The 15,912-nt window shown below is 40.0% G+C and overlaps 1 protein-coding gene and 1 long non-coding RNA gene across 7 annotated transcripts in view; one reads left to right on the top strand and one right to left on the bottom strand.

Annotated features, from left to right (window-relative positions):
• LOC133390302 (uncharacterized) overlaps positions 1-6,252 on the bottom strand; it is a 34,643-nt gene extending 28,391 nt beyond the window's left edge. For both annotated transcript variants that reach the window (XR_009764369.1, XR_009764367.1), the window contains exon 1: positions 6,124-6,252. This is a non-coding gene — a long non-coding RNA (uncharacterized LOC133390302). The remainder of the gene's footprint in view (positions 1-6,123) is intronic.
• The window catches only part of WNK1 (WNK lysine deficient protein kinase 1), a 160,920-nt gene that overhangs the window by 70,955 nt on the left and 74,053 nt on the right, over positions 1-15,912 (top strand). The gene's annotated exons all lie outside the window — the stretch shown is intronic.

Here is a 15,912-nt window from a genome sequence, read left to right as displayed (position 1 = left end):
CTGTCAAGGATTATCAATACCTCGGCACAGTCATTAACCCAAATGGAGACAATAGTCAAGAAATCAGAAGGCGGCTAGGACTGGGGAGGGCAGCTATGAGAGGACTAGAAAAGGTCCTCAAATGCAAAGATGTACCACTGAACACTAAAGTCAGGATCATTCAGACTATGGTATTCCCGATCTCTATGTATGGATGCTAAAATTGGACAGTGAAAAAAGTGGATAAGAGAAAAATCAACTCATTTGAAATGTGGTGTTGGAGGAGAGCTTTGCACATACCATGGACTGCGAAAAAGACAATTGGGTGTTAGAATAAATTAAACCAGAACTATCACTAGAAGCTGAAATGATGAAACTAAGGTTATCATACTTTGGACACATAATGAGAAGACACGATTCACTAAAAAAGACAATAATGCTGGGAAAACAGAAGGAAGTAGAAAAAGAGGAAGACCAAACAAGAGATGGATTGATTCCATAAAGGAAGCCACAGACCTGAACTTACAAGATATGAACAGGGTGGTTTATAACAGATGCTGTTGGAGATCGCTGATTCATAGGGTTGCCATAATCGTAATCGGCTTGAAGGCACATAACAACTACAACTGCCTTGGGTCAGCCACTAACTCTCAGCCTAACCTACCTCATATGTCTGTTGCTCCATTGAATTCTATAGGACTTATTTCTGAGTAGACCTGTTTAGGATTGCAGCCTAAGTCCTTGTATTATACACATAATTTTTTACTTCCTTTAATCAGTAAAGCCCCATGTCCCCCTGCCCCCCGAAAGTGGTACAGCTTCAAAGCTGCAACAGAATCTTAATCTGGTCTGATTACTGCAATTGGGAGACCAGGGTTCGAATCCCCACATACCCTGAAGCTCACTAGGTGACCTTGGGCCAGTCACTGCCTCTCAGCCTCAGACAAAAGCAATGGTGAACCCCCTCTGAATACTGCTTACCATGAACACCCAATTCATAGGGTTGCCCTAATTGACTTGAAGGCTGTCCAAGTCCCATTAAATATGAAGAGGCTTACTTCTGAGTAGACATGTATACATTGTACTGTAAGTTAATCATACAGTGAATTTTTAATGAGTGCCCAGGTGTGTATTTGTGGGGGACACTCTGGGACTCCGTGCCGTTATTTTTATGACAGGCAGACCCCTCTTGGGATCCCTCTGTCTCTACAGCCAGAGCCAATCAGCTTGATCGATCTTTCCTCACTGACAAAAGGGTGGGGAGAGGTGCTGGAGCTTAAATAAGCCCAGCTGGCCCCTTCACTTGATGCTCTCGCTTGAGTGCTGCTCAGCTGTCTGTGTGGCAGGAACTGACTGTGCCGGCTTCAAGGAAGGAAGAGGAAGCAGAAGCAGCTGCATGCAAGTTGGTGGTGCACAGACCAGCCATTAATTAATTTTTAAAAATTAATACATAATTATTCTCTTGGCTCTTTGCGACCCCCCCCCGATGACTTCACGACCCCCAGGTTGAAAATCACTGGGCCTAGACCATTCATTCCCAAGCTGCATGCCAGAGGACAGTAGTGCACAGCAAGAGAACTGTTCGTGTTTTGCAAGAAATGAAAACTCTGAGCCAAAGGTACACAGGTTGGGTGCTGTCAGTGCATGATCCCCTTGCTCTGGCCTTACCTTATACCAGTCATCCTCTGTTGGGACAGGTAATGTTGCTATGTCTTTGCTTTGGGTGTGATTTGATCATTCAGTTACATCCAGCAGAGATAAGGGAATTAACTGCTACAGAGAAGGCTCTCTGTTTTGTGTCTGCATGACTCATTGTTTTGAGCTTGCACTTCCTCAGTCAAGAGACATCCTTAGAGCTGCGACTCACGAAGAAACACCCAGGGGATGGCCTCCTTTGAGTGTGACTAATTCATAGGCTTGTGCACGAACAGTTAATCTTTCCAAGTTTAAGAGTGCCTCTTTTGTTCAGGGGGAAATAGTGTGTCTCAGCAATCAGACACTTGGGAGAAATTTGACCTGAATGCATACAAGATTTAACCTGTGTTCACCTGCTTCTTGGAGTAGAAGCTAACTTTTATAATAAAAAAAAAGTCTTGACCTATGTGTATGTGTAAGGGGGAGAAAAACCAGGATGTCAAGAGGCAAAAGTGGGTGAATCAAAGTCTGGAGGTTTATTGTAAAAATATTTTTAAAAGGTTTGCCCAATGCGTTTCGGCTGGAAAAACTCCTGCCTTCATCAGGGGCTAAAATACATAAATGAACAAACTCATTACTAAACCAGACATAAAAGGTAAAGGTTAAACAAGCATGAACTACAAAGAACCATCTGTATACTAACATACCAGATAATATAGCAAGTCAGATCACGTACAACGATTTGCACAAGTTGCTAATTAGAACAATGCTTAAACAATAAAGTTCTCATGTTTGAAACATTCTGGTACAGTATTAATAGAAAAAAACAAATGACCCTAATTGCTCAGGGGAAAGCTTAATTGAAAGATTCATTACGCTTATGCGTGAGGGATCCTATCAAAATATCAAACCCTATGGAAACTCAAAGTCTTCAAAGGGAGATTAATGGAGAAGTTAGATGCATTTATCCCAAGGGATCATATTGAAAAGTCAAATCTTACAGAAAGAAAAGAACTTTTAAGTACCCATTCAGCTCTACAGGGAAAGTAAATATATATTAATGTATGTACCTTCGTCTCTCAAAAATATGTCCATTATGTGTAAGTATCTTATCTAAAGTCCTAAAATAAAATGTCTATGGGAGTGCGTCTGATCATAACCAAATGTTCTGCTGAAATAGAGATGAAGTGCAATCTTCACAAGGGGTCATGTCTGAATGTCAAATCTCACAGGACTAGATCGTCTTCTAATGTTTTTTACATGGGTAAATAATCAGAATAACCACATACAATTTGATACACATCATAGCAACAGCAACATCAATTTTTTAGATCTCCAAGTTATTAAGGTTGGGAAGCAACTCCATATTTCATTATACAAGAAACCAACAGACAGGAATACCTACCATAGGTATGACAGCTCTCATCCCAAGATATTAAGACACAACCTTCCCTACAGTCAATTTCTCCATATTAAACGGAACTGTAGTTCGCATGAAGATTTTACATGACACTCTTGGTCCCTCAAACAATAATTAAGGGATAGGGGTTATCCAACAGGAATCATTGAGAACAGCTACAAGAAGGCCTCATGCCAGAGACATCAGGATCTTTTGCATCCTAAGCAAAGACCCATTTCTGGACGAATACACTGTAGTCTAACATTTAATTGTGTCACTAACAAATTACAGAACAGTATTCAGAAGTACTGGCATCTGATGCAACATATTCCAGGCTGTAGTGAAAAACCCTTGATTTCTTACAACAGGACTAAAAATATCAGGGACATACTAGTGAGGAGCACTTTTAGAGAAACTCGCGATCCAGTCAGGACACAGGTGGGCTTTCCTGTTCCCACAGGTCATCATCCCTGTGAACACTGTGTGTAGTGTAAATACACCCAGAAAACAACACATTTCATTAATCCTTTTAACCAACGACAGCATCTTGTATCAATGTTTTCCACATGCAACATGTCCAATGTTGTCTATGTTGTACAATGTAGTTGCCCCAAATTATATGTTGGACAGACCACCAGACCTTTAAAAATACGGATTGGAGAACATCTGAGCAATATCAGACGTAAACGATCTGGCACACCTTTAGTAGATCATTTTGTTACATGTGGACATACTCTAGCGGATTTTAAAGTTTGGGGTTTAGAAAAAATACATGCACAGAATATACATATACTTTTGAAAAAAGAACTTGCATGGATTTTGAATTTAAACACTCTTTCTCCCCATGGATTGAATGAAGACATGGATTTTCTTCCTCTCCTGTAAGATTTGACATTCAGACATGACCCCTTGTGAAGATTCATCTCTATTTCAGCAGAACATTTGGCTATGATTAGACGCACTCCCATAGACATTTTATTTTAAGACTTTAGATAAGATACTTACACATAATGGACATATTTTTGAGAGACGAAGGTACATACATTAATATATATTTACTTTCCCTGTAGAGCTGAATGGGTACTTAAAAGTTCTTTTCTTTCTGTAAGATTCGACATTTCAACATGATCCCTTGGGATAAATGCATCTAACTTCTCCATTAATCTCCCTTTGAAGACTTTGTCCGAGTTTCCATAGGGTTTGATATTTTGATAGGATCCCTCACGCATAAGCGTAATGAATCTTTCAATTAAGCTTTCCCCTGAGCAATTAGGGTCATTTGTTTTTTTCTATTAATACTGTACCAGAATGTTTCAAACATGAGAACTTTATTGTTTAAGCATTGTTCTAATTAGCAACTTGTGCAAATCGTTGTACGTGATCTGACTTGCTACATTATCTGGTATGTTAGTATACCGATGGTTCTTTGTAGTTCATGCTTGTTTAACCTTTACCTTTTATGTCTGGTTTAGTAATGAGTTTGTTCATTTATGTATTTTAGCCCCTGATGAAGGCAGGAGTTTTTCCAGCCGAAACGCGTTGGGCAAACCTTTTAAAAATATTTTTACAATAAATCTCCAGACTTTGATTCACCTATTTTTGCCTTTTGACATCCTGGTTTTTCTCCCCCTTATTCCTGCTATTTTGGATGCCAACCACTTTTGCTCCATTCTATGCGTATGTGTGACATAACAATTTCTCCTTCCTTGCTTGATACCATTGTTAGCATTTTGTAGAGGTCAGATATCTGTAGACAAGTATTACCAGGCAGCCACCATGGTGTTTATGTACACTTCTGCATACAACCTATAAGGTCATTATAGGAAGGTGTGTCATCTGTGAGCTTATATTTGAACTTCTTAGTTTGTCATGTCCTGGGTGTGAGATCTACATACATTCTAAGAATCCTCAGTATTTCTTCACAACCTGTGATGGTCTTCTAAGTCCTGCCCTACGATCTACCTATCTCCTTGCTGTCAACTCAAGACTTTGCCCTGTTCAATTATAACATTGAAGCTGTCCACTCTGATCTGTTCCCTCGCCATGCTTAACTTTCTCTTCCTGCTTTCCCTAATCCTATACCTCTCTCAAACTTTTCTCTTTCCCCCATCTTACTTAATGAGTGTCTAACTGCTCCATGTATCCCTTCAATCCTATTCCCTCCCAACCCATGACTTGCCATATTCTCCCATCCTAATTCTTCCTGTCAGTTACAAAATCACCCTATCCTGGCACATTCCATATGTCATCATTCTCTCCCCTACCCACTCCCATTTTTCACAAATACTTATCACTTGATAACCCTTCTAACTACTGCTCAATTTCACCTTTGCTTTTTTGCATCCAGTTTTTTACAAAGTGCCATTTCTTCCCACTGTCTTGCCTTCAGATCTCCTTTTGAGCTGTCCAATCTGGCTTCTGCCCTCTGCATTCCATTGAAACTACTCTCACCAAAATCTCTAATATCCTCATTGCCAAATCCCAAAGATACCCCCTCTTCTTTGCCTGTCTGCTGCCTTCAATACTGTTAATCACTTTCTTGCTTCCCAGTTGCTGGGAATTTCAAGGGGGAAAGCATTGTTGCACTTGGGTCATGCTTGCAGGTTTCTCACAGGGATCTAGTTAGCCACTGTGAGAACAGTGTGCTGGACTAGGTCAGCCTTGGGCTGAATCTTTTTGCCCCAGCTTTCTGTGGTTTTGTTCTTAGTTGCTGCTGTTCCCTCTTCTGTTCAGGCCCCTCAGGAATCTACTGTTGGCCATCTGCTCTCTCTCTACACTGTTCCTAGATAATTTAGTTAAATCCTGTCGCATTTACTACCATGTTGTTGATGCCTGCATCCTTACCCCTCTATCTGGTTCTGCATCTCCAACTGCCCCTTGGAGTATATATTGCCACTTGGATGTTTTATCACAGCCTCAAGCTTAACATGTCCAAGACCAAGCCACCCATCTTTCCTCCCAAGTGTTTCTCTCCTTGTAATGATTCTGTCCATCCTGTTAGATTAGGCACAAAATCTTGGCTTCCTTGGAGTTCCTCCCTTTTCTTTACTCTGTATTCAGTCTGTTGCCATTGCTTTTCTGTATACATCATTGTGAAAATAGGGCCCTACCTCTCCATCCCTTGCTGAAAACTCTGGTTCATGCTCAGTCTTCTAACTGCAACCTCGTTCTCCTTTCTGGCCTTCTGCTGGTATACACTGATCCTCACAATCTGTCCAAATGTCTGCTGAAAAAACAACACATTTTCTTCTCTTGTTGCTCAGGTCATGTGATGCCCTCACTAAAGTCCTTTTGCTGACTTCCTGTTTGTTCTTGGACCCAGTACAAACACCCCTTATCTTTCCATATTCTAACTTTGAAATGTCCCTTTCTGTGACCTTCACTCCTCCCAACTCCAACAGCTTAGCCTCAACTGTCTGAACACTGCCTGTTTCTTCTGTTTGATTTAATATTTGTGTGTCGTTTATCCAGCAGCAATGTTGCACTGAAAAAACTCCGTAATAATAGTAAAACATTAAAAGTGAACAAACGTTTCCATCAGTATAGCAAACACAATAGTAGCTGGATATGCAAAATAAACAATGACATTCAATATAAACGTGTAATGATTTAAAAAAATTATCAGCAATGTTGGCTGATCACCAGTCTGTGCCAGTTGGCATAATCCCTCTGGGAAGACTCTTACTCACCCTGGTCAGCAGCACAATCCCAGGTAACAGTTTTTTTTTTTATAGTCTCAACCACAAAAGAGGTACAGCTAGTCAGCTGCTCTCACTTGTCCCTGGATGGGGCACACATTCCCTTGCAAACAGTTCTGTTGTTTTTCTCCCTTTTTTCTGACTTGCCTGGAACTGCCTCTCAGAGCACTTCAATGATGTGTTATTTATTTATTTTATTTATCAGATTTACATCCCACCCTTTCTCCCAGCAGGAGCCCAGGGCGGCAATGTTGTATTTCTTCCCTCAAGCTCCTCTTCAAAAACCCGCCTTTTCTGTGAAGCTTTTGGAACAACCCCATATTTGGAACAGCCTCATGCTCTACTGAGACTAAGCCTAAATGCAAACAAATTGAACACATTCTTCTACTTCCTTCCTCTGTTTTTTCCCCTTGTGTAAGATTTTAAACTTTGTAGGTCAGGGGCCAGTCAACTTGTTACTCTGTAAAGCACCAAGCACACTGATGGCACTATGTGATGTTTACAAAATTACTTTTAAAATAAGAAACCAAATATGATACAATTAACTTGTATTAAAGTCTCTGTTTATATTCTTTTCACTGATGCCCTGTAGTATGGAAATTTTAATTAGAGATTTGAAAGCTTGGGGGGGAAATAGGGGAAAAAGCCATTATTTTCCCATTTCCTCCACAATTTCCTAGCTTTTTCCTAGGGGATAAAACCAAAAAAATGGGGGGGGGAGAGAAAAAATGTCTTGTTTTTTCCATATTTCTCATGTTTTTCAGGCCTTCACATGTCTAATTTTGACTCTGGAAATTGGTGTCTTTTGTGTTATTGACTCCAAGAAAACTTGATGGCATTTGCTCCTAATATTTGGAACAGGCAGTGGTGAGCAGGGGCTTGTTTTGGCAGTGGAATAGCCTATGGGTTTCAATCTCGACCCCCTTCCGCAGCTCCTCCTGAGAGAGAAATGCTAGGATTTCCCTTGTCATCCTCATCAGAAGGATATGAAACATGCACGAAGGTGGGAAAAATGTTGGACTTTTTCTTAATCGGACTAGAAAAAGAATGAATGTGACCCTACAGAACAGAGGGGTAAAACTTGGTTTGTGTTTGGCATATTGTGGCAAGTAGAAAAGAGGAAGATCAAGTGTTGTACGTGAGCCAAATTTGCTTGAAAGTGGAATACATGTTGCAAGCTTATGCACAGCAGTAACCCACAGCATGAAGGGCCAAGTTAAACAACGGCACAAGAGATTGTAATCCATTTAATTTTGCTTATGCAGTTTAAATTCATTTATAGGAAATAGTGTTTCTGCAACTTGATGTTGAAATTGGGAATGCTGCTAAAAGTCCACACCTGAGCAGAGCAAATAGCTATTGAAATTCAGTAGAAACAGTTTTAGAGAAAGCAGCTTCATTATTGGTGTGAGCTAAATAGAGAACCAGCAAAAGTACCAATAATTAATTTCCTTGCGCAAGTCAGGATAGTTATTATTTGCCCTTCTAAGATTCTGCAGTTTTACTCTGTCTTGCCTCTGCATGAGTATTTGTATGTCAAACAGCAAAGATCTAAACATCCAGAAATTAGACTTGTAGCTGCAGAGGCAAAAGTACTTAATTTTAATCCTCAGTGAATACAATGAGTAATACAACTTCCAAGCTGCTCCAGAAGTATGCAGAACTCCTGGGGCTAAAATGCAGGAATGCTGGCCTCCTGTATTTCCATACAAATGTTTGCAAAATATCCAGGTTTATTACTAATCTCCCAAAGGTACACTAAATACTTAACCATGAATGATGACAAGTTGTTCTGTAGTTTGGTACTTGCTAAAGGGCAGACTGTCCTTGAGTTTCCTGCATTTTATAAACATTTCAAACCTCTACACATAGGCTGTGTTTGGATGTCGTGCTAAACCATAGTTTAGCATGGCATGAGTGAGCCTAGGTGAGCATCAGGTTCCCCTTTCCCCCAACTGGGTGAAGGCATTTGTAAGCTTTGTGGTGGTTTATTCCATCCGAACTGGCAAACTATGGTAAACATTTATTGAAACAACTTGGCTTATTTCAAACAAATCATTGTTAATGTTAACTAGTTTGTTGATCTGGAAGAGGACAAATCGTAATGAAGTGGAAGAACCGGAACTCCTCCTTTCAGCTGTGTGCGAGCCTGAGGCTCACCTAGGCTTGTTCATATCACTCAAACTACTGTTGAGTATAGGGGTGTGGAACCTGTGGGCCTCCAAATATTGTTGGATTCCAACTCCCATCAACCCAAGGCAGCATGGTCAGTGGTGAAAGATGATGGGTGTTGTACTGTAGCAATATCTGAGGGGGGGGCACGTTTCCACCCCTGGTTTAGCATAATGTCCAAGCTCAACCAGTCTGTTATATAGGACTAGCATTTTTGTTTCATGGCTTTTCTGCCGATCCAAGTTTGACTGTTTGCCACCAAGTGGCCTTTTGCTGATACAGGGCTTTTCAATACAACTCAGTCTTACTTGTTTCAGTGTCTGAGACACTGTCCTGAATTTCCAGAAAAGATAAGAGAGTTGCTTGTACATATAATAAGACAGCACAGGCTACATGGGGAAAATATGGTGGGTCCAGATAATTTGAGAAATCTCTGTGATTCCAAGGTGTACATAATTGATTCCAAGGTGTAGATAACTGTATGAAGTTATCTACAATTGTCCACATAGTCAATAGGTTATATTTATAGACAACCTGATATATGCATATCTTGAAATAACACATTTAAAAATGTGTTGTTTTGCTCCTGATGGTACTAGAATCTGTACTATATACAGAGACTTTCTTATACTGTTATGCTACTGCACTTGGTCATTAAAGCACTGGATTTTGCTGTGAGCCCATATGCATGAATGCATCTAACTTGCCTGTGTTTTTTATAGGTATATGTGTGCATTCAAGACAGAGTGCACTGATCAGGATCACTGCAGGAAAGGGGGTTAACTCTTTGCCTCCATGCCACAGTCCCTACAAAATTTCAGTTCCCCCTGGGAGACACACCCCCCCGGTATCCTCCCCATATGGTGCAGTTGTGGCTTTAAAAACTTTTTTTAAAATATTGAATTGAACCATGCACTTAACATACTGTCTGGTTTGACCTTTGGCCTTTTTTGTACATGTTGATCCATATAAATGCCACTAATTGTCTATGAATCGATAGACAATATATCCATAGTCTAGCCTTTTAAAATGATCAGTTCACATCAGATTAAACATTGGAAATGCTTTCATATAACTATACTTTCAAGCAAGGAAGTTCACATGTTCAACTGCAAGCCAAGTGATAAGTCATCATTTTGATGTACATGTAATATCTACGTTCAGTTCTAGTCATCAAAATAAGCTGTGAATCTAGCTGTATAGTGTGGATTGTTATAGTGTGGATTGATAAGGGAGCAAACTTGCATCCTGTGCATCCAAGCCTCGTATGATTGAAGGTATCTGCTGTAATGAGCAGTCAAACATTCAAATATGTTTATGAGACTCCAAAATGGAACTTTTTGTGAAATTTGCCACCTTCTGCACAAAATTACTTCACTGCAAGCAGTTTGTAAACACGACTTGGGAATCTTCATTGATCCACTGATGGTTGATTGCTTAGTCACTTGGATTTACCAGACAAGAATATAGTAGCCCAAACACTTTGAGAAAATGGTTTCATATTTACTCCAGGGCCAGATTGACACTGCAGCCCTTTGTGTTTTTTCTCAGATGCACATTGTATGGAATATCTCCTATAAGTTTCTCATTTTAGTATGTGAGTCCATGCTACATGCCACTAGGAAGCACAGTAAAAAGTGAGAGAATCTGTGTGATGTTTAAAAGGTCTTTTTTAAAGACCAGGTCCATGCATGCACATGTGCATTTGGGCAGACAGCCATGCACAGACAGTGTACCATTTAGGAACATAAAAAGCTTATACAGAGTCATACAATTGGTCCGTCTGGCTCAGTATTGGCTGGTATTGACTATCAAGATTTCAGAAAAGATTCTCTCCTAGCCTTATGTAGAGATGCTGTGGATTGAACGTGGGACCTTCTTCATGCAAGGCAGATGAACTAGCACTGTTTGCTGTGGGCCTGCCCCATAGTCATTAAGCAGTACCAGGTCTGCATCTGGCTCCAGCCCTAGTCCTCTCTAAAGGGGGCTCCAACCCCAGCAAATGTTCACACTAAGAGTTCCCCACAGATTGCAGTTCCCATAATTGAACTGAACTGGCCATGAGAGAGTTAGAGGGGTGTGTGTGGGTGTGGAGCAGCAGAGGCAGCAGTAGCCAACTATCAGAGGCGTTTGGCACCTCCTTCACTGTTCCGCATTTCCTTCTCCATCACTGATCTTCAGCCTCCCACTATAGGTTCCACTGCCAGTTGCTTCTACTTGCTGCTTCTCTGTTGTTTCTGTTCCCACATGTTTAAGCCTACTTCCCCCTTTCCCATGACATCTCCAGCAGGGCGACAAGTTCAGCCTGCATCCATTCAAGGAAGCTGCATGAATAGCAGCATTATTTATTGAAATCTTATATTTGAAGCTATCCAGGTGTGAGCATTGAGAAGTAGCTCCACACACACTCCCCCCCATAGCTGTCATTACTATGATTGTTCAGTCGATAGGAACAAAGTGGAGGGTAAAACTTGCCACAAATACACCTTAAGTTCAAAGATGGGGATAAAGGTGTGGGTACAGGTTGCTAAACTGGTTCTGCAGAATTAAAGCCATTTTTACCAAAATAATAATATTACAGCACTGCTGGCTCACATGGCATGAACTGTGGTGCTAAAATGCCATAACTCAAAGGCATAAAAGTAGCCTGAGAAATCCTGGAATGGAGGGTCAGAAGTAGTGGCATCAACACGTGGGATGAGCGTCATGTGCATCACAAGGAAGCAAGCAGCTATAACACCAGTAAAAAAGCCTAATTTGTATTGGGCCAGGATAAATGTTTCATTTATATCCCAACTTTATTCCATATGGTTCCCAAGCACAGGCATACTTAGGTTTAGCAACTTGCTTCATCCTATGCTTTCAGAGCATGCCCTGAGACCTAGTAAAAACGAATTTAAACACACTGCCTTTAGTTTCATGCATATGAATACTAGATTTTTCTAGTAAATATATATTGAACTAGATATTTGGACATGAACATGGATGCATATGTAATTTGACTTTAATAGGGAAAACTGTAGAGTCAGGAAGGAAGGGGTTAAACATGCTTGTGGATTGGGTAACTAATAACAGGAATTTGCATTTCATAAGATGCATGGAGTAAATTAAATTACCTTGCATAGTATTGCCTCAGGGTTGAGAGGGAGGGGTTAACTTTGTTTTCCATTGGGATCATGAGTTCTTTCAAAACTTCCTTTAATGGTTTGTAGCAGCCTGCAGCTAGCTCAGACCAGTACTGAAATAGCTTAGTAAAAAAGTAATGAACACTTTTCAAAGTACATTGTTCATGCAGCTTGACTCTATAAAGTTCATGGGCCAACATAATTAATGACAAAGTCTAAAAGGAGTTTAAAGCAAATAAAATTATTTTCAGACTCTGTCAATCCCCTTGTTTGGGGGAAATCTTAAGGACCATATCTGTTATCATAACTTAAATTGTGCACTAATAGCTTTGTGTCATCTCACTGGGGAGCAGTAGCAACTGGCTATGGCTTCCTGATGTGTATACACAACTGATCTGGATGTGATCTTTCATGGTGCTTCTTTCATACCTAAAATTAGAAAGAGCTTGCAATACTTTTACAACCCTCCTCCAAGCCATCCTGCTGCCATGGCCCCCCTTCTCCCATCTTCTGGCTGAGACCTGCCACTGTTGTGCACCTATCTAGTAGGCTCTTTTCAGTAGCAAGACTTTGATTGCCTTGTGGCTGGTCTCATCTGAGCGCTGCTTAGTGTGATCAGGTGATAGGTAAGTGTGGAATGGTTAGTGGCATGATCTATCTTGGGAGCTGGGAAGGAAAAGGCACTAACAGAGTGTTGGAAGTACTTGGTTTGTCTGGAGATAGTTGACATTCTCAGTTATATTTTAGTGCTAAATGTGGATTTCTTGTAAAACACTTCTCAACAGTGCAGAAGATGACTAGCAAAAGAACAAAATGGAGCAGCATAGATAATTTTTTGACTCCTTCGGAGATTAGGACATAGTTCCATTATTTGCTCCTAGTGTAAAACAGAATCAGGAAATGTGTTGTGTGATGACTTAGAAAGAATACAGCAAGCCAGAGAGGGAGGAGAGGAGTTGAGTAACTGGATTTAATCATTTGACTAAATAACATCCTAGTGGTGCTGTCAGATTAGCACCACGTACATGAAACAAATATAATGCTAATCAACGGAGTTGCAATGCATGAACTTGCAGAAAATCATCAAGGCACTTCAGTTTCAGCTACACTCTTTTTAATGATCTGCATGATACGATGGTGAAGCTTGGACACAGTTCTGGGCATTGCAAAAGAAGAGGCAGATCTGCCTGAAATGGGAGGGCAAGGTGAAATGGGAGGAGCCCAAAGAAGGCTTACATGTTTGTGACATTTTTACTGCTGTGTTTCAAGGGCTTGGGACATTGGAAAGCAGAGTTCTGATTTCTGCAGGCTGACACAGGATGAGGGAAAGCAAAACTGTGGAAGAGAAGACAATGCTTCCGTCAAAGCTTTATATTTGCTTTCCCTCTGCTGTGCGTTAATACCTGGAACACTTTTGTCTGCATATCTTTGTCTTCCGATGGATCTTTCAAAGAGAGATTTTTGCCCAGTGTTTGTCATAATAAATTCACATTGTTGCTGCTGTTCTTACCAAGACTGTGACAAAGAGGTAAGAGTTTCAGCTGTTCTAGCTTGCCTTTGGTTAAGACATATGATGGTAAGTAAGGGGTCGTAATGCTTTTCTAGGGATGTTATACATTGGCAGTCCTGGCTTCAAAATGTTTAGTATCTGGATGGATTGAATGGTTTAGGCACAAGTAAATGGGAGAAAGGACAACTGGGACTCCATTGTTCATGGAAAATAATGTTGACATAATTACTTAGATAATATGTGGAAATCTAGAAACTAGAGCTTTCCATATTTTTCTGACGTTTATCAGGACCTATCCTGGAGGCACCGATACATCAGTCACCTGCACGGAAGAGATGACAAAGGGATAGGGAAGCTAGAATCCAGTGGTTTATAGGTGATAAGGGTTCTGAAGAAGTAAATTATCTTCTAACAAGAAATTGAATACGAAGCACTTTTCACGTGTTACCCTTGCTACTTTAATACAGATACTGTATTCTGATGCTTGGAAGAGCAGTTAAGAATGCATTTTGGCTGTGAAAATAGTGTATTGCCTTTTAACGTATTGTTCACTTGCCATTCTGATTTGCTATGATAGAAAGCTTGGACAGTTCAGATATGTTAACCCAGTGTTCAATGTGAGCAGTGTGAAAGATGGGGAGACTTTACCTCAGAGAGCAATATTCTGGTTGACTTAGAAAAATGAATATAACTGATAGAGTAGGCTGTATTTTGAAGTGATATGTAATAGCAGCAGAGACTTCTGCAAGAACTGTGCAAAGGCAGAACATGCATAATCTAAGAGGTTGTTCTGGGAGAGGAAATGTAATTAGTCAGTGTATCATTTAATGTTCTTGGAAATCAGTTGATGAAAAAGGAAGGCCTGATTCTCTTCAGATTTCCTCTATCCTGTTCTGTGAATGCTTACTCCTAGTGGCTTTGGTTTTGTTGTCTCACTGCTTAGCCTCTATAGTACATTAGAGCAAAGACAAACTGAGATTCTCTGATTATCTGTTGCGTTACGATTATCTTGATATATGTTAATGCTTGGGTGACCTTGAGAATGGAATAAAGCATTCACATTATTTTATATAAATTAATATATATCAATGATAGTTATTGTAGAGTGTGAAAAACCAAAAATGGAAAGATTACGTTCAAAAGGGAGATATTAAAATTTGATGATTAAAAAGTGTGATATTCAATACTTCCTAAGAGGAGAGATTTAAAAGCCAGATTATTTTGAACATTTTTTTAGATAAATTGGGCTATAAATAAAAAGGTCCTTGCTTGGGCTTAATCTACCTGATGATTTTAAAGAGATAAATCTTTAATCAAAGATGGGGCTCCTTTTGGGGAGCATGCATAGTTTTTCATGGTAGAAAGATAGGGAATAATATTAGGATTTCTCCATTTAAAAAAATGGTCTGAATTGCTTACTCTTGTGCATTTAGTTCACCATATGCACACTTCAGATCGTTCCTTCTGGATATTCTGCAGTGTGTACCTTCTAAGTAACTTTGAGTAACATTTTGTTCCAGATGCCAGGTGAAAAAATAATATCTGTAATAATAGCAGGAACTTTAAATATGATTTGAGCCAAGAGATGACAGTTGCCTTGTTGTTACACTTTCGTATTAGTTATTTTAAATATGTTAACTGTACCCTGTAGATCAGTGGTGGGGAATCTGTGGTCCTTCCATCATCCTCGATCATTAGCCATGCTAGCTTGGGCTGATGGGAGCTGGAATCCAACAACATCTGGAGTGCCGTAGATATCCCACTTTGCTGTAGATGTGTGAAATCCAAAAGGAGTAGTTATGTATTGCTGTTGGAGATGAAGGCGTCTTGTTTAGCCAATATCTCTAGAAGTCTGTGCTTAAATCCCCAGAAGTCTGCATACCTATACAGTTGTGCATGCTTGATGTGTCATATTGGCTGCAGAATTCTCTGGTAAGGCTTTTGTAAGTTATGGAGGTGTTGCAGTTCATTGAAATGTAGAAGACTAGGTGTATAATTGCATTGAGTGAGGATGGGCCCAATCAGTGTGATTTATTTATTTTATGGAACTTCTAAACTGCCCTTCATCAATCATTAAATTAAGGATTATAACAGTTGTATTGTTATGTGCCTTCAAGTCGATTACGACTTATGGCAACCCTATGAATCAGTGACCTCCAATAGCATCTGTCATGAACCACCCTGTTCAGATCTTGTAAGTTCAGGTCTGTGGCTTCCTTTATGGAATCAGTCCATCTCTTGTTTGGCCTTCCTCTTTTTCTACTCCCCTCTTTTCCCCCCAGCATTATTATCTTTTCTAATGAAACATTTCTTCTCATTATGTGTCCAAAGTATGATCACCTCAGTTTCATCATTTTAGCTTCTAATGATAGTTTTGGTTTAATTTGTTCTAAC

The sequence above is a fragment of the Rhineura floridana genome, chromosome 8 (genome assembly GCF_030035675.1).
Source record: "Rhineura floridana isolate rRhiFlo1 chromosome 8, rRhiFlo1.hap2, whole genome shotgun sequence".
In the NCBI taxonomy this organism is placed as follows: Eukaryota; Metazoa; Chordata; class Lepidosauria; order Squamata; family Rhineuridae; genus Rhineura; species Rhineura floridana.
Note: the sequence above shows the minus strand (reverse complement) of the source record. Positions and strands in the feature narration are given on the sequence as shown.